The following is a 21,592-nucleotide window of genomic DNA, read 5'->3' on the forward strand; positions in this document are numbered from 1 at the left end:
GTTATACAGGTAATAAATAGAAGATTCATGATTTGAACTGAGGTCCTCTGTTTCCAAAACCATTGTCTTTTTACTTTACCATGATGTCTATAAAGCTTAGGAGATCTTAGATACATAAACAAGGATATTTCTATGCCTAATGGCAGTTGGTTGGCTCTAAAACCTGCTAGTTGACAAATTCAGAGAGCATGATATTAATGTCATATTTCTATTTATGCTCGTTAACTAAAGAGATGCTATATGCTGTTTTCCATATTTTACAGATGGATAAACTGAGGCACAGGGAGATTAAGTGACTCCCCCACGGTCACACAGCCGGAGAAGACTAGGATTTGACCTCAGAGCTCCTGACCCCCAAACCTGTGTCTTTCCCATTGAGCCACCACGCTGCCTCCCTACTTAAGAGAAAATACTTTCTGTAAGGTAAATGGTGGTCTCTTCTTTACATTTTGACATATGGGGTATGCCTGAAAAAACACTTTACTGTATGTATATATATATATATGTATATATATATGTATATATGTATATACACATATATAGTAAAGTAATATGACCTATAAGTGCGTACTTAGTTCTAAGTAACAGAACTAGGAGTTTTTAACTTTTTTCTATTTATGTACAAATAAGGTGTAGTTTGGGTGATTTTTAAAATATCTGTAACTTATCATTTGATCCAGTGAACATTCAATTATTCTGTAACAGACTTGAAGGCCAAATAAAACTTGTGTCACTAAATCCATAATCCTCTGATTTCATGAAATGCTCCACCTTCTTATATAACTTCTAACCCGTAATTTAGGAGAGCTTTGTCAAGTCAGGGGGGAAAGGATGCAGTCACTGAAGGCAGCATGTGGTATAATAACAAAAGGTCCAGAGGACATGGGTTTAAATCCTTGTTATGCTGCTTAGCTTGGAACTTTGAACTATTCATTTAACATTTCTGAGCCTCAGAGATTATGACTACCTAGGCTATGTTACAAAAACAAAGATAAAAAACCAGGGAAACATTTAAATATGAAAAATCAACAGGTATATTTGAATGGGTGAGTGTAAAGAGTTATGCACGTGTGTATACATGAAGCAACACATAGTATTTTGGAGTCCTTGTAAAGAAAGTTAGGAATCATCTAATCCAATATCCTCATTTTACAGAGGATGAAACTGATGCAAAGAAAGAAGTAATTTGTCCATGGTTTCATAGCTAGTAAGTGACAAAGTCAGGACAAGAATCCAACTCCCCTGACTCCCCATTCCATGCTCTATGAACTAGGCTGTGCTGAGAATAAATCACCTTTACACAAATTCAACCATCTTCAAGAAATACATGGGTGGGGGCTAGAGGGGCAGAGGGAACATAAATGACATAAAGCAGAGTGGTACTAAAGCATCAGGACAAAATTCTAAATAGAACATCTATTTGCTACACTGTCTTTTCCCTCCACCAACATACAGGGAAAGAGTTCCTGTCTAGGTCGATCAAGAAATCTTTGAACTTTGTCTTCCCATCCCCTGCCTCCTCCTTCTATGACCTACTCCCACCCCCAATTGTCACCCCGTCCCTCAGCTCAAAACGCACCTCCTCCATGAGACCTTTCATGTTCCCGAAGTTATTAGCTCCTTCCCATCACCATCAGTTCCTCTCTATTTATTTTATATATGGGCACATACTGCCTCTCCCTATAGAATGTAAGCTCCATAAGGGCAGGAATTGTTTCATATATATCTTAGTATAAAAGTACAGTGCTAGGCACATGTAACTTGAAAAATTCTTGTTTATTAATTGATTGAAATGAACAAGAATCTGATATCAGTTATTTACCCTTTATGGATAACTAACTTTTTATACCTTGTCTTGAACTCATTCACACTGACGGTGCTATCTCAACTATCATTCACATTTTTATTTTTTTCATCTAATTGTTGAAAAAAAGGCATTTCCTATATAAGAGAATAGTGCAGAAATTTAGAGAGTGAGAGGAGCCTATGAAATCATGCAAGGTATATTCAGAAGCTGGAGGTATTGAAGCCACACTCTTCCTGCTACCTAATAGAAGTTAAGTTGGAATGGGCCAGTTTTATCTGCCATAGAACTAAAAGAGCTACAGGGAATAGCAAATGGCCTTGAAGGAGTTGTATAGCTAAGGACCAGTACATAGTAGAGCCCAGCAAATGCTGAAACTATAAACTAGCAGTTGAATTCAGGGGAAAGCAGAAACACACACTCACAGGACTATCTTTCTCCATAAGAAGAGGAACCTGTGCCCTTCTGTCACTGTCTTCAAATTCCTGCTGCCAGCCTGGCCCTCGAATCCATCTGCCAGCACTCACCTTCCCCATCCCCATAGTCCTCTTCCCAGCCTAATGACATTTCCCTACTGATAAAATCAAACCGCAGAATCACAGAATGTTCAGGGCTGGAAAGGCTATTAAGGATCATCTAGTTCAAATTCCTCATTTCAAAGTTGAGGTAACTGAGACCCAAGAGGAAAAAGGACTCATCCAAGGGAGCAGCAAGTTGTAGTAAAAAAAAAAAAAACCACACTGAATTTGAAATTAGACGACCTGGTTTTGAATAATAGCCCTGCTACTTAACATCTGTAACCCACTGGGCAAGTCGCTTTCCTCCAAGGCCTTGGCAACAGCTCAGATATGCCGGGGTAGGGGGGCACTGTGAGAGATAGCGAAGAGTCCAGGATGACTCATTCCTAGGTTGCAAGGCTGAGGGACTGGGAGAATGGTGTCAGCCTCTATAGTAATAGGGAAAGGAGGAGAAGAGAAGGATTAGGAGAAAAAATAATCAGTTCTGTTTTTGGATATATTGAGTTTAAGATGTCTACTGGACATCCAGTTTGAGGTCTGAAAGGCAGTTGAATACATTAGAATGCAGATCAGCAGAGAGATTGGGACAGGAAGGGTAGATTTGAGAATCATCAGCAAAGAGATGGCAATTAAATCTATGGGAGCTGATAAGATCACCAAATGAAGTAGAGACACCTACAATTAGAGAGCATGATCTGGAAGAAGATCCAATAAAGGAGATGGAGAAGGAGTGATCAGATAGGTAGGAGGAAAACCAGGACAGAGCGTTCATCATTGAATGGAGAATCCTAGTCCTGTGCCCTCAAAGGTCAGGTGCAGCAGGAGATGGAATGCCTGACGTCAAAGGGAGGGTTAATCTGCGTTATACTGGAGGTTCTTCACCTCCCAGTCAGGAGATTCAACTGGCAGAAGGAGGCAGCAGATGCCTTGTGCTGGTACAGATGGAAAAGATTGCTTTGGGGCAGATGGAAGATGCCTGACCTGACCCCAAAAAGCCTTTCCTCAGGAAATACACTGTGCTGCTAAACAGGAGATAGAAGGCTCAGGGTCCTAGGGTACCCAGGGTCTGAGGTCTTTTTACCTGAAGAGGCTGGCTATGAGGCAGCATCATGGAGCAGAAGACTCCCCACCGTGTGGTAGAGGGGATCTCAGAAGCAGTTTGTAGATAAGCAAACTGTGGCCCAGGGAGGCTAAGTGACTTTACTTTAATCACACAAGTTGTAAGTATCAGAGATGGGAGTGGGACCCAGCTCTTCTTCCAAAGATTCCAGTCAGAGCCCCTTCCATTGTACCCTGCTGCTAGTTAAAAATCAGTATTCTTCTTCATTTGAGAGGTTTCATGATGTAGTAAAAAAAAAGACCCCTGTCCTAAGAGGCAGGACAGAATGGGTTTCAAATCCTAACTCTGAAATCCTGACACAACTAAGCTACTGACCAGATTTCTATAAAGTGGGGATAATGTTGCTTGTAGTAGTATTCTAAGTATTTCATAGTATTGTTGTGAGGTTGGGATGAAATAATGCATGCAACATGCATTGAAAACTTTCAAGTATTATATGAATTCAATTTTTTTCATCTTCTACTGTAGCTAAAGTTTTTTGGTTTTAGATTGCATAGGAATCTAGATTCGAGAGGACCTTTCTGCTGATGAAGTTATTCATCTTTTGAATATGTTAGATCAGTTGCCCTCATGAATATCCCTGTGAGTAACAAGTAGTATGTTTTGTTATACGCAGATATAAAATTAGAACGTGGCAGGATATACAGCACCAATATAACAGCAGTATCAAATGAATCGAAATGGTTTGGTGATTTCACACACAGCCACTAATCAAGCTAACTGGGAAAAAACCAAAATCCCAGCAGAACCAGTCTCAGAGGCTCTTTCAGTTACTTTGAGACTTTTGGTTATGTTGGTACATAGATTTTAACCAAGAGCTAAAACTTTTCAAATGTTCATTGAGCCACTGCTGGACCAGAAAGCTACAGAGAGGAGGATTTCAGCACAATTCAAAGAAAAAACTTCCTATCAATTTTGCTGTTGTTCACTCGTTTCCATCATGACTGACTCCATTTTGGGGTTTTCTTGGCAAAGAGCAAAGATACTGGAGTGGTTTGCTGTTTCCTTCTCCAGCTCATTTTACAGATAAGGAACTGAGGCAAACAGGGTTAAGTGACTTGCCCAGGGTCACACAACTAGTAAATGTTTGAGACTGGGTTTGAACTCAGTCTTCCTGCCTTCAGGGCAGCTCCTCTATTCACTGAACCAGCGGGCTAACCCTCCTATCAATTAGAGCTATGGGAAAAATACAATAGATTTTCTTATTGGAATGTAGTAGATTCCTATAAGAGATCAGATGACCAGTGAGGTCCCTTCCAACGCTGAAATTGTATGGTTCTTGGACTACATGTGAGCAATAAAGTGAGTTCTAATCCAGCCTCAGACACTACCTAGCTATGTGCCCGTGAGCAAGTTCCTTAACTTCTCTCTGCCTCAATTTCTTCAACTGTAAAATGGGGATAATAACAGCACCTACTTCACAGGATTGTTGTGAAGATCTAATGAGATAATGTAGGTCTATCCTCACAGTGTCATCTGATTCTTTCATGGTGCTGCTTTCTTCTAAGTGATGTGTTTCTACCCTCCATTGGGGTATTATGTTGCCTTTGCTAGGAACTGTACTTCTGATTTCCCCTGGGTATCTTGGCTAGTCTCTATTACTTGCTACTCTCTGTGACTATTTGCTGGTTCTCAGCTATACAGCTCCTTCCAGTTCATCTGCTTCTATATGGTGTCAAGGGTTAATATGCTTAGTCCACTTCAAACCTAAGGCTATGTAGCCTAAGGTCAGAACATCTATACTCATCTAGACAGCCAAAATAAGGGAGGAGAGGCCCCAGGCTATGATTAAATCTTTTCTTTTGACTCACTGAACTGATGCTTTCACTCAAGGTCCCTGGCTCCAGCCAGCTATAAGACTAAGGATTAGGAAATTCCTTTTTTACTCCTGTCAAATCCCTCATTGTTGATCTGCATCCCTAAAATCCATTTTGAGCACTACACACACACACACACACACACACACACACACACACACACACAAGAATTTGGTAGAAGAGCTGGAATGATGACCTTGTCTACTCAGTTGCCTTAATGCTTCTGGTTGGTATGCAAATAAAGCTGGGGAAAGAATAGAAGGGCTAGGAGAAGCAGGAAGAGTTAAAAGCTTCCGTTTTGTTCTACATTCCAGCCTTTTTTATACATATCTGCCAACAACAAAATTGCAATGCTTGTTTAGCTTCTTGGCCAGCACAAAAGTATGAATCTATCTATAGAAATAAAAAACTTAGGGCCATGAAAGAGGGGAGTAGACTTTTACTAGGCATGCCTGTACTTTTTCCACTAATGAAACACTCCAAAGGACCACTGCTAATCCTTATTGAAGGAAGAGATGGTATGATCTCAGGAAAATGAAAGTTGAAGTTATTATCATTAATAGCTGTTACACAGAGCAGGACAGAGTACTATGCTAGACTTGCTATATAAGAAGGACATATCTATAGTAGCTTAAAATTGTTACTGTATATTCTTTCTCTTGGTGATCTCACTCTTTCCCTATGGAATTTAACTATTATCTCTCCGCAGATGACTCCCAAATCCACCTATCCATCTTCACATCTTTCTTGGACTCTAGTCTTACATCTCCAATTCCCTGCTAGACTTCTCTACCTAAAAACACTATAGGCATCTCAAATTCAAAATGACCAAAACAGAGCTCATTTGCCACTGAAGTCATCACACTTCCTCATTTCTCTATTTCTATCAGGGACACCATTGTTCTTGCAATCACCTACCTGTACAACATAGGTGTCATCCTTGACGTCAGTATCACTCACACATCCTATCCAACCAGTTTCCGAGTCTAGTCAATTTCATTTCATCAATATCTCTTGTATATTTCCATTTCTTCCTATAATACTGCAAACACCCCAACTCAAGCCTCTGTCACCTTTTGGCCAGACTTGCAAAAGCCCCCTAATCAGTTATCCTGGATCTATCTTCTCTCTCTCTTCAATTCATTTTCCACACAGCTGTCAAATTATTTTTTCCCCTAAAGCATAAATCTGATTGCCACTATCCTGACCAAGAAGTTTCAGCATTGCCTTTAGGATAAAACACAAGCATCTCTGTTTGACATTGAAATTTATTCACAATCTATCTGGCCCCAGCCTCTTTTTAAAGAAATTATACATTCTTCCCTCTCATATAACCTACACTCTAGTAAGACTATCATGTTTGCTGTTCCCTGTAACATAAAATTCTACCACCACCCCCATTTCCATATCTTCAAAAAAGCCGTCTTCCATGACACTCCCTTCTTGGAATACCTGGATCCCTTTAAGCTAAAGTACTATGTCCTTTAAGAGACCTTCTCTGACTCCCCTAGTTGTTTGTACTGCACCAAACTACTTTCTGTTTATTTTGCATATGTCCAGTACATGCTTAATATTTATCTGTAAACTTATTCCATTGTCCCCATCACTACTCTGGTCTTCCCTAATACACAGATATTCCTCAGTAGGAATATATAAGCTCCTTGGAGGAAGAGAATATCTCACTTGTGTACTTAGATCCCTAGTACCTAACACAATGCCTGGCTCATAGTAGGTGCTTAATTAATGCTTATTTATTGAATGAATGAATGAATGAAACATTTTTATTATTTTATCAGAAATAATAGGATCACAGTTCTATACCAAGAAGGGAATTCAAAGCCATCTAGTCCAACCTCACAAAATTGAGGCACAAGGAGGTTAAATGATTTGCCCAAGATCTTCCAGAAAGTGTGAGAAATGGAGTTTTGTGGCTATGCTATGATTGTTGCCCACCCTTTTTGTCCATGAGATAGTAACATGAGCTGGTCTAACTTTTCTTCAGCTATTTGAGTGCTTTCCTCCTAAGCTGATAATTTAAACCAGTTCAACTCCTCTCTCCCTCATATAGGAAAAAATATATATATATTTTAATTAATACTATCTAGAAGAACAAGTTAGCTTCCACTCTACCTTCCCAGAATCCTTTTTTTCCTAGTTTCCTTCCTAAATCTCTTCATTCCTCTTCAAGTACTCTTCTTCCTGGTCATATTTAAAGTATTATGTTCAGTTTTAGGCAATATGTTTTTAGGAGGGATGCTGACAAACTGGAGCATGACCATGTGGAGGAATACAAAGCCTCAAGCCCCAAGGAACTAAGAATAATCAACCTAGGAAAGGGAAGAGTTAGAACTACGATCTAGAGTTGGACAGGATTTCACTTATTAGAGACATGCAATTTTTATTTTATTTTATATTTAATTCATGAAATAAAACAAGCATTTCTATGACATAGTAGAATTTCTAAAGGATGATTGCACATGAAACTGTAAATCTATTATGTACAACTTGCTGTTTCTTTTAAATACATAATAAAGTTACCATGTAAATTTCTTTTTTTCCTTTTTTCTTCCCTCCTCTCCCCCCACCCTAAAGATGGCTACCATTAGACACAAATATGTGTGTGTGTGTGTATACACACACACACATATATATACTACGTCCTTTAAGAGACCTTATATGTGTGTGTGTGTGTGTGTTTAATCATTCTATGCATACTTCTATTTATGAGTTTTTTCTGTGGATGCAGATAGTATCTTCCTTCATACATTCTTTCTAGTTAATTTGGGTACTTATATTAGTCAAAATGACTGAGTCACTCAAAGTTGTTCTTTAAACAATATTGCTGTTACTTTACACAATGTTCTCTGGGTTATGCTCATTTGTTCATTATTTCATTGCAAGTCTATCCATTTCTTTTTCTAAAATTAACAAGCTCAACATTTCTTACCGAACAGTGTATTCTATCACAAAAAGAAGGATTATCACATGTGACGGGGTTCTTAACCTGGGGACCTTAAGCCTTTTTTTGAAAATATTTTGATAACTTCGTTTCAATATAATTGGCTTCCTTGGTAATCCTATATATTTTGCTTTATGTATTTAAAAGCATTCTAAGACAGGGTCCATCAGTTTCACTAGAGTGCCAAAAGAATCGATGATACAAACAAGGTTAAGAAGCCTGTGGTAGAGGAAAGAGCCCTTGATTTGGAGTCAGGTTTAAATCCCAGCTCTGACAATTACTAGATGTGTGACTTGAGACAAATCATTTCATCTTTCTGGGCTTTGATTCTATCGTATATAAAATGAAGGGGCTAGACTACATAACCTCTAAGGTTCCTTCTAGCTCTAAATCTGTATGGTTCTATTCTCTCTAACTATAACTATAGCTTGGCCCCAGGAAAGGGAAGGGGGATAGTGAGAGAACTATGATCCAAGGTATTAAAGAGAGCCAGATTTTAGCTCAGTGTAAAGAAGAGATTCTTGATAATCACAGTTTCCCAACAGTGTATTGAGCTTCCTCATGAGACAGTATTTTTTTAATTCTCTGATCACTAGGATAAGAAAAATATTTAGTTGAAGAGAAATTTTCTTAGCAATTTTAAAAATCAAAAGATACTTAAAAGATAAATTTAGCTCCCTACATTTTATTTTGGTAATAATAAGTAATGATAACTAACATTTATATAGTACTTTAAGATTTACAAAGCGTTCTAAATATGTTAACTCATTTGATTCTCATAACAACCTTGTGAGGTAGGTGCTATTATTACCCCTATTTTATAGATGAGGCAACTGAGGCAGAAAGAAGTTAGGGGACTTCTCCAGAGTCACATGGATAGTAAGTGTTTTAGGCAGAATTTGAACTCTGATCTTCCTGACTCCAAGCCCTATGCTCTATCCACTGTGCCACCTAACTGCCCCTGGTACATATGTTTTATTTTGTTTTCATTTACTTCATTTTAAAAAATAGAAATTCTATCAATTCATTCAAGAAATATTCACAATGTACCTACTTGATGCAGGATGGTTAGTGTATTAAGACTCTACAAGGAGCTTTAGGATTTTTTTAGACTTCCTCATGAAGGACTAATTATGAAGAACTAAAAGTAATTCCCTTTACAAGTTGTAATTTGCTTGAATGTTAATTATTTTTCCTTTCTGCCTGCTGTTTTGTTAGGTATAGATTAGTACATATAATATTTCAGAGAGGGCAGAATTGGCTGGCATCCTTAAGGAAAATCTGATATGAGAAACAAGATATGACCCAAACCTTGAATGATATAAATAGGAAAAGGGAAAGGACTCTAGAAAGGGAAGTAGCATGATTAAAGGAACAGAAGCAGGGGCATGATGATGACATAATAAGGAAGCCAGGCTTACAGCAAATGGTGCATCCTGGGAAGGAGTGAGAAATAAGATTGGCTAGATTGGAAATGGATTTGTCAGGGTATGTGAAAGCTAGGCACAGGGCTTTAAAATTGATGATAAATGTCAATAGGGAACATTTAAAGTTCATAGGGATTATAGGATTTAGAGATAGACCAGAACTTGAAGATCATATAGTTCACTGCCTTCATTTTATAGATAAAGAAATTGAGATCCAAAGATGGGACTTGCCCAAGGTCACAAAATAATAAGTAATAGAGCAAGGAATCAAACAAGTCCTCCAACTCCTATTCCAACACTCTTTAAACTATATGACTCTGGTGCTTATGAATAAGGTAATGAAAGATATTGATCCATTAGAATGAAGAATTGAGGATAGAGATAGGAAGACCAGGTAGAAGGCTATAGAAATACTAAAGGCATGAGGGCATAATAATTCAGGTTAGAGTTGTGGCATGGGAAATGGCAAATCCAATTTTCCTTAAAAGGAAGAATTATGGATTTTTTGAATTATAGTGTACAATAAGAGCTACCATTTATATAGGATGTTAAAGTTTGGAAAGTCCTTATATATATTATCTCATGTAATTCTTAAAATGACCTTGTGAAGTAAGTACTTACAAATATTGTTGTTCCCACTTTACAGATAAGAAAATTGAGGCTTAGAAGGATAGTGATTTATTCATAGCCACATAGTAAGTGGGGGCCAATTTGAACCCCTGTCTCCTGACTTCTAGTCCTATTTTTTTCACTATACACAACGAGCAATCAAAGGAAACTATGAATTCTCTAGTGTGAGGGACTGGCAAAATGATGCTACCGATAGAGAAACTGAAAATGGAAGCCACTTTAGTGAGAAAGATGTTTAACTATAACCACACTAAGTTGGAAGATACAGCAATATCCAAATGAAAATGTCCTAGGGGTAATATGGGAAATGAGAGATTAAAAGCTGGGTGTGGTGGGTCAAGGGATGTAGAGTGAAAATCAGAATAGTATCATTAGAAAGAGAGTTTTTAATTTTAAATCAATGCCCACACCTATGAACAAGGAGATCAATCCTTAACCAAATAGGAGGGAAATTCAGGTGGTAACTCATTTGAGAAGTATATGTCACCATTTTCAACACACCCAAGTTATTGACTGCCCCACCAAGATTCTCCCTGTGATGCTGTGTGGCTGCAAAACAAAATCATATATAAAGGAATCAAAATCCCACAAGTCCAAAGGCATGCTGGAATATTTATCATAGGTATAAATAGCCTTCAGGATATAAACAACAATTACTTGTGCATGGGAGGTATACAAAGAGATATCATCAATGATATCTATATCCAGAAAAGTAAGTGGGGTCTCTCATATAGAAGGAGTGAGGAATAACAAATGGATAGCTTGAGTAGTGCAACGTTATCCACAGAATATTTACATCTCTAGTTATTAGCTAGAGCTTCTATAAAGGATTTGCAAAAGATATAGACAAGGCTTGTGTACGGTACAGGGTAAGAGAGATTAGATGGTCTGAGGATTACCTATCCTGATAAGACCCCATTCAAAAATAAGTATTACTGCACAGGAAAATGGCCCCATAGATAGACTGGCTTCCTGATATGGTTACAATGAATTCTATCATATTAAAAATCCCACAGACACGCTTTCTCAAGAGTGTGATTAAAAGTCACTTTTCATAAAGAAAAAAACTAGGTTATATGCAATTTGCATTATAAGTAGGGGAAGAGAAGTATACTGGTTACATAATCTTTTGTTGTACCATTCCATAAGAATTAACTTTCAACAACCTTCTTCCTTTCCTCTCTGACACTTAAACCAAACTCACTCTTTGAAAACAATTCACAAAAAAAATAGTGAGAATTTTGTTTTGGGGTTCAGGCTCAGTGTCACTTTCTTATTTCCCTCAGCTGGGTTCAAAGCATTGATTTTCAAAGAGAGAACCACCGCAGAATCACTGGGGAATATTGGGATAGCAGGGCAGAGGTTAGTGTTACAGTGGAGAAAGAAAGATATCAGCTACTTTCAAATTCGTGTGGAATGACTACATGGTTTCTATTACATGTCTGAATTTAAGTTTAGTTCCATTATAACAAAGCAATTGGTTGTATAGATTGAAAGGTTAATGAAGACAGCACCTATATCATGCTTCTTTGTATTCTCCATAGTGCACAACACAATGATTTTCACATAGTAGTTGCTCAAAATATCATTTTTGAGAGAAGATGGACTTCTTTTAGTTTAAAGAGAAATTAGAAAAGAACTAAAGTCCAACACACTAACATTTAGAACCAGGATAACATAACATCAAAGAAATTAAGGGAGATAAGATTTTTTGTAGTATGAGGTATGAACATCTAGGTATGGGCGACAACACTGTAAACAACCTTCCTTTCTCTCTCTTCTCTCTTTATGCCAACTTGTTTATCCTAACCTGAACACATTCTAACAGATTAGAGGAATGGAAGATTTCCAGAAGGAGCAGCCATGTGACTATAACTCACTTTCAAGGTCCTAAGAGTAACCCTGAATTGGGAAAGGTATGCTATGTATTACTGTAGTTGCTAAGCCCCCATCAGTATACTTCCCATATACACAAATCATCAAAGATAATACCATTAGATCTTAATCATGACATTGTTACTAAATGCAATGCTAAACAAGAATGATCATTGCAGTCCACCTGTAGTTCACATTCTCCTACAAATGTACACAATGTAGATAAGGAAGAATGTGCCAAACCTACAAAAACATGGCTTGGAAGCACATGAATAGAGAAACTCAGGTGCTCAGGGCAACTCACAACTCTGGACTGCAGGCCTTGATGTCTTTGATTCCCTTAGGAACAGTCTGCGCCATAATCTCCTGCTGGACAAAGTTGTTTCTCCACTGTTTACTCCACTCAAATTTATTTGTCTTGACTCTAAGGAAGTATTACTCTCTTTTAGCAAAAGCAGTTTTCATAAACCTAGAATCTATAGATCCATAAGGATCAGCTCTCTTGGTGAAGCTCTGTGGAATTTCACTCTCTCAAACTTAGGGGTCAGTAAAGGGAAAAATAGACAAACCACCTTTCCCCAGCCAGTTTTGTTAAGTTGGAGAGGATTCTTCTTCCTCCACTCAATTCCCTACGGCAAAGTTTTTCCTCCAAACTATTCAACTCCCAACATCAGATGAAAAACCTGTCCTCCCCGCATCAGCTAATCAGTGAGCAAAGCAGGCTCTAGGCTTTTCTTTGTGCTCTTGGTTTGGCTGCTTAGCCATCCACCCAGCAGGACTTCTCTGAGAGCTCTCTCAAAACAGCAGGAGGTAGTCTCAGTTCCTACTACTCTGCTTCTATCTTCTCTGTTCTTCCCATCGCTAACTCAATCCAATCTCAAAGGAGCATCTCCTAGAAGGAAGTAACTGGCCTTTATAAACCAAAATGCACATTCTTGTCAGGCATGTTACACATAAACAATTTTCAGTTCCCCATAGTTAACAAAAAGTTCTACTTGTCTGTGTTTACTAGCTCTATCAACCTCAAGGTCCTCATAATAGTCGTGTATAAACTAGTTATTAAGAAATAAAACAACCAGCCCCCTTTCGCATCAGTAAGTGCTTCTCTCTGAGACCTATTTTCTCTCATTTCCTCTTAGAACTCTATTCTACCCCAAGTACTTTTTCTCTGAGGTGCTGCTTTCTCTCAGTTGTCCATGTTTCTGTCCCTTTCCACAAATAAAATCATCCATATTTATTAAAAGGCAAGATCTTAGATAGTGTCCATAGTGTCGAATGCAATGAAGAAATCAGAGCAAATAATATTATGATGGAATAACCAAAAGGCAGCCTAACCTCTCCGGGCGTCAGCTTCCCCATCTATGAGATGAGGATACTAACAGCACCTACCTTAGAGAGGTGTAGGGAAGATTAGATAACGCGTGTAAAATGCTTTTTAAATCTTAAAGTACAATATTAATGCTAATAGTAGTAGGAGTACTAGTAGTAGTAGCAGTAGCAGTCATAGTGATAATAAGATAATAATGATGACAACTGACACATATAGTGCTTAATATGTGCTGGGCACTGTACTAAGCACTTATCTCATTGGATCCTCACAATAACCCTGGGAAGTAAGTTCTGTTATTATCCCCCATTTTACAGATGAGGAAACCAACACAAACAGAATACCTTATCTAGGGTCATGTAGGTGTATGAAGTCACATTTGAACTCAGGTCTTCCTAACTCCAGGCTCAGCACTCTATCCATTGTGCCAGCTAGCTTCAGTCAGCCAAGTAAAAATCAAAGTCATTTGCTTATGGGTAGCATAAAGGATGTGGTATTTGAGAGCTTGAGAGGAAAAGATTTGAAGTGTCTACCTTGGAAGAGGGGGATAAGCCTGGAAATAGTCAAGAGATCTATTTAAGGATTAAAGGCAATAAGTAAAGACTAAGTTGAAGTCAGGGAGAATGCGTCTGAACAGTCTACATTTTGCTTCCAGTAGCTGAATTTTACATCCATTATTTATCTACACTCTCCAATTAGTACCTTATTAGGTCCTGCCATACTTTCTAATTGCTTGCACACCCATTAGTCCATGGTTCTATTGGTAGCTAAGACTATTATGTGGAACATTATCTTCTGCTGGGATTGTTTCACAGGTGTGTATGCATGCCCGCACGTCTTGCATCCCATCATGGGTAGGGACACTAGTTTTATATTTCTTGTGTAGATGGTGCCAGCAAACAGCACAGAGCACAAAGCAGCATTTATTCAATACTTGTTGATAGAGGCATTCATCTCCTGTTCCAAAAGGAAATTATTAATAGAAAAATGCCATATATCTTATATCGCCATATCTCATAAAACCTATTTTTCTTTCCCTGCCCCAAGATAGTTAACTCAGTTTTTCCTAGCACATGTTTGTAGCCTATGTCCCCACAAAAATATAATAATAATAATAATAATAATAGCTAACACTTATATAGTACTCTAAGGTTTGAAAAGCACTTTCCACGGGTTATCTCGCTTGAGCCTCACAGAAACCCTGTGAGGTTTGTACTATTATTACTCCCATTTTAGAGATGAACAAACTGAACCAGAGAGGTTAAATGATTTGTCAATGGTCACAGAGCTGATATTAATGACAACGGCAACAATTATGGAGCACATTAAAGTTGTAAATCATTTTACATATGTTGTTTCATTTGATAGTCACAGTAACCCTGCGAAATAGGTGCCGTTGCTATCCTCATTTTACAAATGAGAAAACTAAGGCATACAGTGGTTTGTGAAATGCCTAGGGTCACACAGCTACTAAGTATCTCAGGTAGGATTTCAACTAAGGTCCTCCTGACTCCAAGTCCGATACTCTATTCATCACTTTGCTGCCTCGATCCCTCCCAACTAGTCAGTCAGCCTCTGCTTGATGACTTCCAAGGAATGGAAAACCACTACCTGGCAAGGCTGGTCTTTCACTGAGTCAAAATGTTCCTCTTGAACTTTTAGTTTCTTTGTAGCTAGCCTGTACTAATATAGTCTGACCACTGCATAAGAGCCCTTCAGATATTCAGATAGCTACCACTGCCACACTACATACCTACTCACATCCACTCTTCTCTTCTCTTCTCTTGCCTGAAGTTTCCCAGTTCCTTCGACCAGTTTCTGTATGGCATGGTTTCCATTTCTGTCACTAATCTTCACACTATGCTCTGCTTGTCAGTGTCTTTTCTGAAGTATGGTGCTCAGATATGATCGCAATACTCCAAATGTATATATATATATGTGTGTGTGTATATATATATACACATATATATATGTGTGTATATATATATACATATATATATATATACATATATATAAAGTCTGAGGACAGGGAAAGTATTACCTCCCTCATTCTGCAGCAACAGTAACTAGAGCACTGATCCTGGAGTCAGGAAAACCTGAGTTCAAATTTAGTCTCGTACACTTATTAGCAATGTGACCCTGGGCAAGTCATGCAATCTCTGTTTGTCCCAGTTTCCTCAGCTGTAAAATGCAAATAACGCTAGTAGCATCTATCTCAGAGGGTTATGGTAAGGACCAAATGTATATTCGTAAAGCACTTAGCATGGTATCTGGTACATAGAGGGGATTATGTGAATGCTAGCCAGGTTTGTGCTGCTTTTAATGTAATCTATAATAATGTTAGCTTTTTAGCTACTATTTTTGACTCATCTTGAATTTATAGTTTACTAAAACTACCTTTTAAAGAAAATTAGACCCGTATATTATTCCTGAGAGGCAGATAGGTATCATTATGCCCATTTATAGACAAGAAAACTAAGACACAAATAAATTCTACCCATAATCACACAACACAATTAGTAACTGTGCCAGAACTAAACCTAGGTCTCCAGGCCTATAGGCCCCTGCTCTTTCTACTCGATGCAGCATCCTAGGGAGCCATGCTGTGCTGTAGGAGGGCAGATGAAGGGGATCCATGTGGCCAATGCAAACAGCCTGGTGATTTTCATCCCAGCAGCTCTTGAAGACTGAAAAATGTCAAACTGTTTTGTGAAACCTCCCTGTACTCCTCCTCTCTGATAGGTTCTTGAATAACACCCTACGTTATTTTGCACAACTTCCTTTTTCCACTGTTATAAAATGAAAGACCACATTCTTGCATAGTTTGTGAACCAGCTGCAGCATTTTGGTCACTTTTTCCCTCATTCTTCTCCTCTTCTGTCACTCTCGGTGCCCATAATCTTTTATATTCAGCTCCCTGACTCTTCATGGACCTCTTCCCATACTCCTCCTTCAGAAGACATTCTGAATATTCTGCTAACGTCTCAGAAAGGTCTGCTATTTTATTTAGTTCATATGGGTTTTTTTTTACCCTGATTGCAAAGGTCAGCTGTTCCATGTCAATATCTCATTTCTTAAGGGTCCTCCAGGGTTAAGAGTTCACTCTTAGCTTTTCACTTCTTGGGGGTATTCATGATCCCAAGACCATGGAAAGAAAATTGCCAGTTGACTCAAGGGAACTTACTAGGACCAGAATTTCTGCCATCCAAAAGGGAGCCTGATGACAGGCAGGATATTATAGTGGAGAATATATTGCACTTGGTGTGAGGAGACCTGGGTTCAAGAACTAATCTGTAAGCTGTGTGACCTTCTGTGATGACTTAACCACTCTGAATTTCAGCTTGCTCACTGGCCAATGGAAGTAATAACAGTACTTACACAATCTAATTCACCAGGCTCTTATGAGGAAAGAACTATGTTAAACTTAACATAGTATAGTAATATCTGCTGTTATTGTCATATTTGACATCATCTTTTCAGATTTCCCTGTTACACAAAATGTAGGCAAATAAATGCTATTGCTTCTCCAAGGTCATTGATCCAATGTGCTGTTACAGCCGAAAGCACCAATACCATATTGGACTTCTTCAGAAAGAGTACTAGGAAAAAAGCAGAAATAATGTTCTAGTTTTAAATACATTTATGATATGTCCACATCTGCAATACTGTGTGCAGTTCTGGCCTCTGTATCTTGGAAAGGATATACTAAAACTGGAGATGGACCAGACAAGGGCATTTATAACGATTTATTCTTCTGTTGATTGTCTATTTTTAAGAAAATGATGGAGAAAATTTGAATAATGCAGATTAAACTTAAAAGTGTGTTGTATACATATTTTTTTCCTGGAGAGCCAGTTGTTAAACATTTGTCAGCACACCCCTGGTTGAGAATGATATTTATAGCTTCAAATGATTACAAAAATTTCAGAGGTGGAAAGGACCTCAGAGGCCTCTGGTCCAATCCATACTCAAGGCATAAATGCTATCTTCTACATCCACCCCTTGTTTGAAGACCTCCAGTAATTCACTACACCTGAGGCCGGCTATTTCATTTGGGCACAACCCTATTGGGAGGTTTTTAGATCTTCACTTAAATGTTTCTTTGCTTTTTGAGCCTTATTTGAATTTTGGGTTTGTTAGGGGAACATGAAAGGAATGGACTGAGAGGGAACAGCCTCTATAGAGGAGAGGGTGACTGTACCATGATGTCCCTTAGGTCTTTAACATCATTTTAATGAAAAACTATATCATAAAAATTATGGGAGGTATTGAGGGCAGTCTATCTTCCAGCATGAGCAATAAAATGAACTTGCAATTTTCACACAAATAAATAAATAGCAAGATTTGATGAGCTAGTACTCATAACTAAAATCCAGCCATGGAAACTGATGTGGCCACATATGAAGCCCCCTGGTGATTTAATATTTTATAAAGAAATGTACAAAAGATGGAAGATATGTAAAACTATATAATGGTAGTTGGAACCAGTAAATAAGGCCAAGAACTCCAAAGACTTTGACAGGCTAAGGGTTACAAAAATTCCTTAAGGCAATGAAAAGGATTTTTAAGGACAGTTAAGAGCAAAGAGACAAAAAGAAAGAAATGCCTGCTTACAGATGATGGTGTGATGTTCATTGATACCAGAAAGAAAACATGACTTCAACTTCTCTTTAAGATCCATTTTTCTCTATCACAGAAAATGATTTTCAAAATGGAAAGGGTAAAATATCAGTTAAGAAAGGATTACATATCAATGAGAATGGGCAAAGAAGTTTCAAGAGAGCACCAAACTTTTAAGTAAATTTTCAATGCCATGCCCAGATAAATTACATCTTAGGGATTATGAAATATCTTATAAACATGATAGCTGAGAAAGGTACCAGAAGATCAGAAATGGGAAGGTGTCCTGATTTTCAAAAAAGAAAACTATATTCTGAAATTTAAAAACTAATGGACTTGACTTCAATTATTGGGCAAAATTTCAGAATGGAATGTTAAACAAAATCTTTGTGCATAATTGGAAAGGCAAGCAGTGATAACTAAGAAATATCATGGGTTCATGAAAAACAAATCAGGACAAACTTATGTCATTTCCATTTCTATATGTTGATTAGATATTGTAGCTACATGTCAGATTTTACCAGCAAATATACAAAGTCTCTCTTGATATCTGTGGAAAAGAGAACATAATAGGTACTGGATTATAATATGACTAGCAGGATTCAAAACTGGCTATACAGTCTTATAAAAAGGGTACAGGTTAAAAGATGGATATTATCCTGAAAGAAAATCTCTGAAGGTGTGCTTTAGGACTCTGTTTTACATGTTTATTAATGATTTTCATAAAGAGATAGGAGGCATGTTTATAAAACTTTTAGATGATATAAATCAAACACATTGGATGACAAAACAGAATGCAGAAGGATCTTAGATTGCAACAGGCTGAGTCTAACAAAATTTAATAATGATAAAAGAAAAGTCCTTCATCTTTGGTCAAATAATTATTTATACATATTCAGGATGAAGAACTGACTTGTCAACAAGAACCTCCATATGAGTTAACATTGTGATGCAGCTTAAGAAAAAAAGTTAATGCAACTCTGTATAGAATCATCGGAACAGAATTGTCCAGAATCCCGTGATCAGACCACAACTAGAGAATTTATTTTCAGTTCCAAGAACTATATTTTAAAAGTGACATTCATTGGCAGCTCTTTTCATACTAGCCCAAATCTGGAAACTAACATGGTACCTACCTTTTGGAAAATTGCCAGACCAATCATGACAGATCTGTTATGGAGGAGTTGGGGAAAACAAGCTGCTGTACTTCTTCCTGCTATCCTGCTACTCTTCTATCTTGGATCCCTTTTGTTTTTCAAGATGAAATCACAACCTCTTTAACAAATTATGAAAAAGTGCTTTGCTTCTTTTATCATGATCTTGAGTTCCCTTTTCTTTTAGATAAAGACATATTTAGAGTTTTCAAATCTACAACTGAGTATTTAAAGTAACAATGAAACTAGGCAACAGAAAAGATGACCCTTCCTGCCAAATGAGAAAGACACAAGGCGATATGTTAGTAAATGACTATATAATTTACACTTCTCTTCTGACGAAAAATTCCATTCCACTGGTATACTATTGGTTGTAAATTGGTCCATCCAGTCTGGAAAGTAATTTGGAACTATGCCACCTAAGTTAAGAAACTGTATATACCCTTTGACCCAGTTATACCACGACCAGGACTATATCCTAAAAGAGATCGAAGAAAATGTAGAAGGACCTAAAGGTAAAAAATATTTATAACTGCTTTTTTGTATTCACTAAAAACTGGAAACCAAAGGGCTGTCCTACTGGGGAATGGCTGAACAAATTATAGTATGGTGATGTAATGGAATATCATTATGCCATAAGAAATGGTGAAATGGACAGTTTCAGAGAAAACCAGGAAGACTTCTTTGAGCTTATGCAGAGCAAAGTGAGAACTAAGTTAATTTCTACAACGACTACACTATTATAAAGAAAAACCACTTTGAAAGATCTTAGAATTCTGATCAATGTAATGAGTCCAGAGAACTACTGAAGGTGAAACATGTCACTACCTCCTGCCAGGGACCTGTTGAACTTAAAAAGCATAGAAGGAGACATGCATTCTCTTAAAAATACAATGTTCCCAGATCTACAGTCTTTTAGTGTAGAATTTTTGGACATGACCAATCTGAGAATTTTTTTGGACTATGAATATTTATTTGGAGGGTGTTTTTTTTAACTGTTTAATATAAGAAGACAGTGGGAGGAAGAGAGGGAAAGAAAGAGAAAGGAAAGGAAAGGTAGAGAGATTTTTAAGTAACATTGGCAAACTGGAATTTAAAAAGAAGAAAGTAATGAGAATGACTTGGGAACTCAAAATGATAGCACATGAAGAATGAAGGCCTTTCACTAGAGGCCTCTAAAAAAAAGACAGGATTATCACCAGTCCAGTATGTTGAATACTTTCTCGTCTGTTTCTGTGTTGGAATAGATGGCATCTGGGGTCCCTTTCAACTCTAGACCTCTGTGATTTTCTGATTTCTTAATACTAAATTAATTTCCAGTGTAATTTTTGCCATCCTCCTCATTGCTAACCTTTCCACAGAGGTCACTAATTATGTAATGTTACCTTGATTTTATTCTTTCCTGTAACTACTTCAGAATGATATTCTGAGTACCTAAAAATAACATGATAAGCAACATGCTATTTGGAAAAAGAAATTTTCATTATTCTATTATCTCACATTTTCATAGTGCTTTAAGGTTTACAAAGCAATTACTGAGTTGCCTGTGATGTGATTTTTTTTTGGCTAAAGCATGACCATCCTTTGGACTCCCTATAGCCATCTTTGAGGTTTTTTTAAACTTTGAGTTAGTTTTTAAATCCCTTCAAATGCTTCATTAGCTTTTAAAGCTTCAAATGTGGCTATAAGGAATCCCTCCTTGGGTGAAGGGAACCCAAGATGTTAGTTACAAGCAAATACCCTGGGGCCATTTTTGAAGTTCCCAAACCTTCCATCTCTGTATTTAAAATCCCTTTTCCTGCTTAAAATCAAATGGTTGCATACTGAGTGGCACTGTTCACATTTAACCTTCTACTGATATTGAGATTTCCTTTGGCCTACCCATGGTGCATGAGCTTTTTGGTTGCAGAAATAAATATGACTCTTGTGGATGGTGAATTAATGTTTCCCTGAAGCTTTTTTGTTTAATTATGTAAATAAAAATCTCCAGTTGAGTTACTTAAAAGTCACAAACAATGAAAGATAGCAGATGCATTTGTTCATTACAGTTTGTGAGTACCTTGAAGGGAGAGACCATTGCTTTTGTAGTTTCTCTACATATTGCTTAGGTTATGAATACTGTGAGACATAGAGGAACAAGTCTCAGACTTAGAGTCCAGAAACCTATATTCAAATGTTGGCACTGATACTTATTACGTTACCATTGCCAAATCACTTCACATTTCTAAAGGTCAGTTTCCTCTTCTATAAAAAGAGAGAGCTGAACTAGAGCAGTGGTATCAAACGTGATTCAAAAAGGGGCCACTGAACCATACACAAAGAACCCTGTAGGCACATATTG

The 21,592-nt window shown here is 37.6% G+C and overlaps 1 protein-coding gene across 1 annotated transcript in view; it reads left to right on the forward strand.

Moving 5' to 3' along the window:
* Positions 1 to 280: 280 nt before the first annotated feature.
* The window catches only part of MYT1L (myelin transcription factor 1 like), a 314,679-nt gene continuing 293,367 nt past the window's right edge, over positions 281 to 21,592 (forward strand). The window contains exon 1 of the mRNA XM_036751619.1: positions 281 to 423. The gene's annotated coding sequence lies outside the window, so the exon portion shown is untranslated. The remainder of the gene's footprint in view (positions 424 to 21,592) is intronic.

The sequence above is a fragment of the Trichosurus vulpecula genome, chromosome 3 (genome assembly GCF_011100635.1).
Source record: "Trichosurus vulpecula isolate mTriVul1 chromosome 3, mTriVul1.pri, whole genome shotgun sequence".
NCBI classification, from domain to species: Eukaryota; Metazoa; Chordata; class Mammalia; order Diprotodontia; family Phalangeridae; genus Trichosurus; species Trichosurus vulpecula.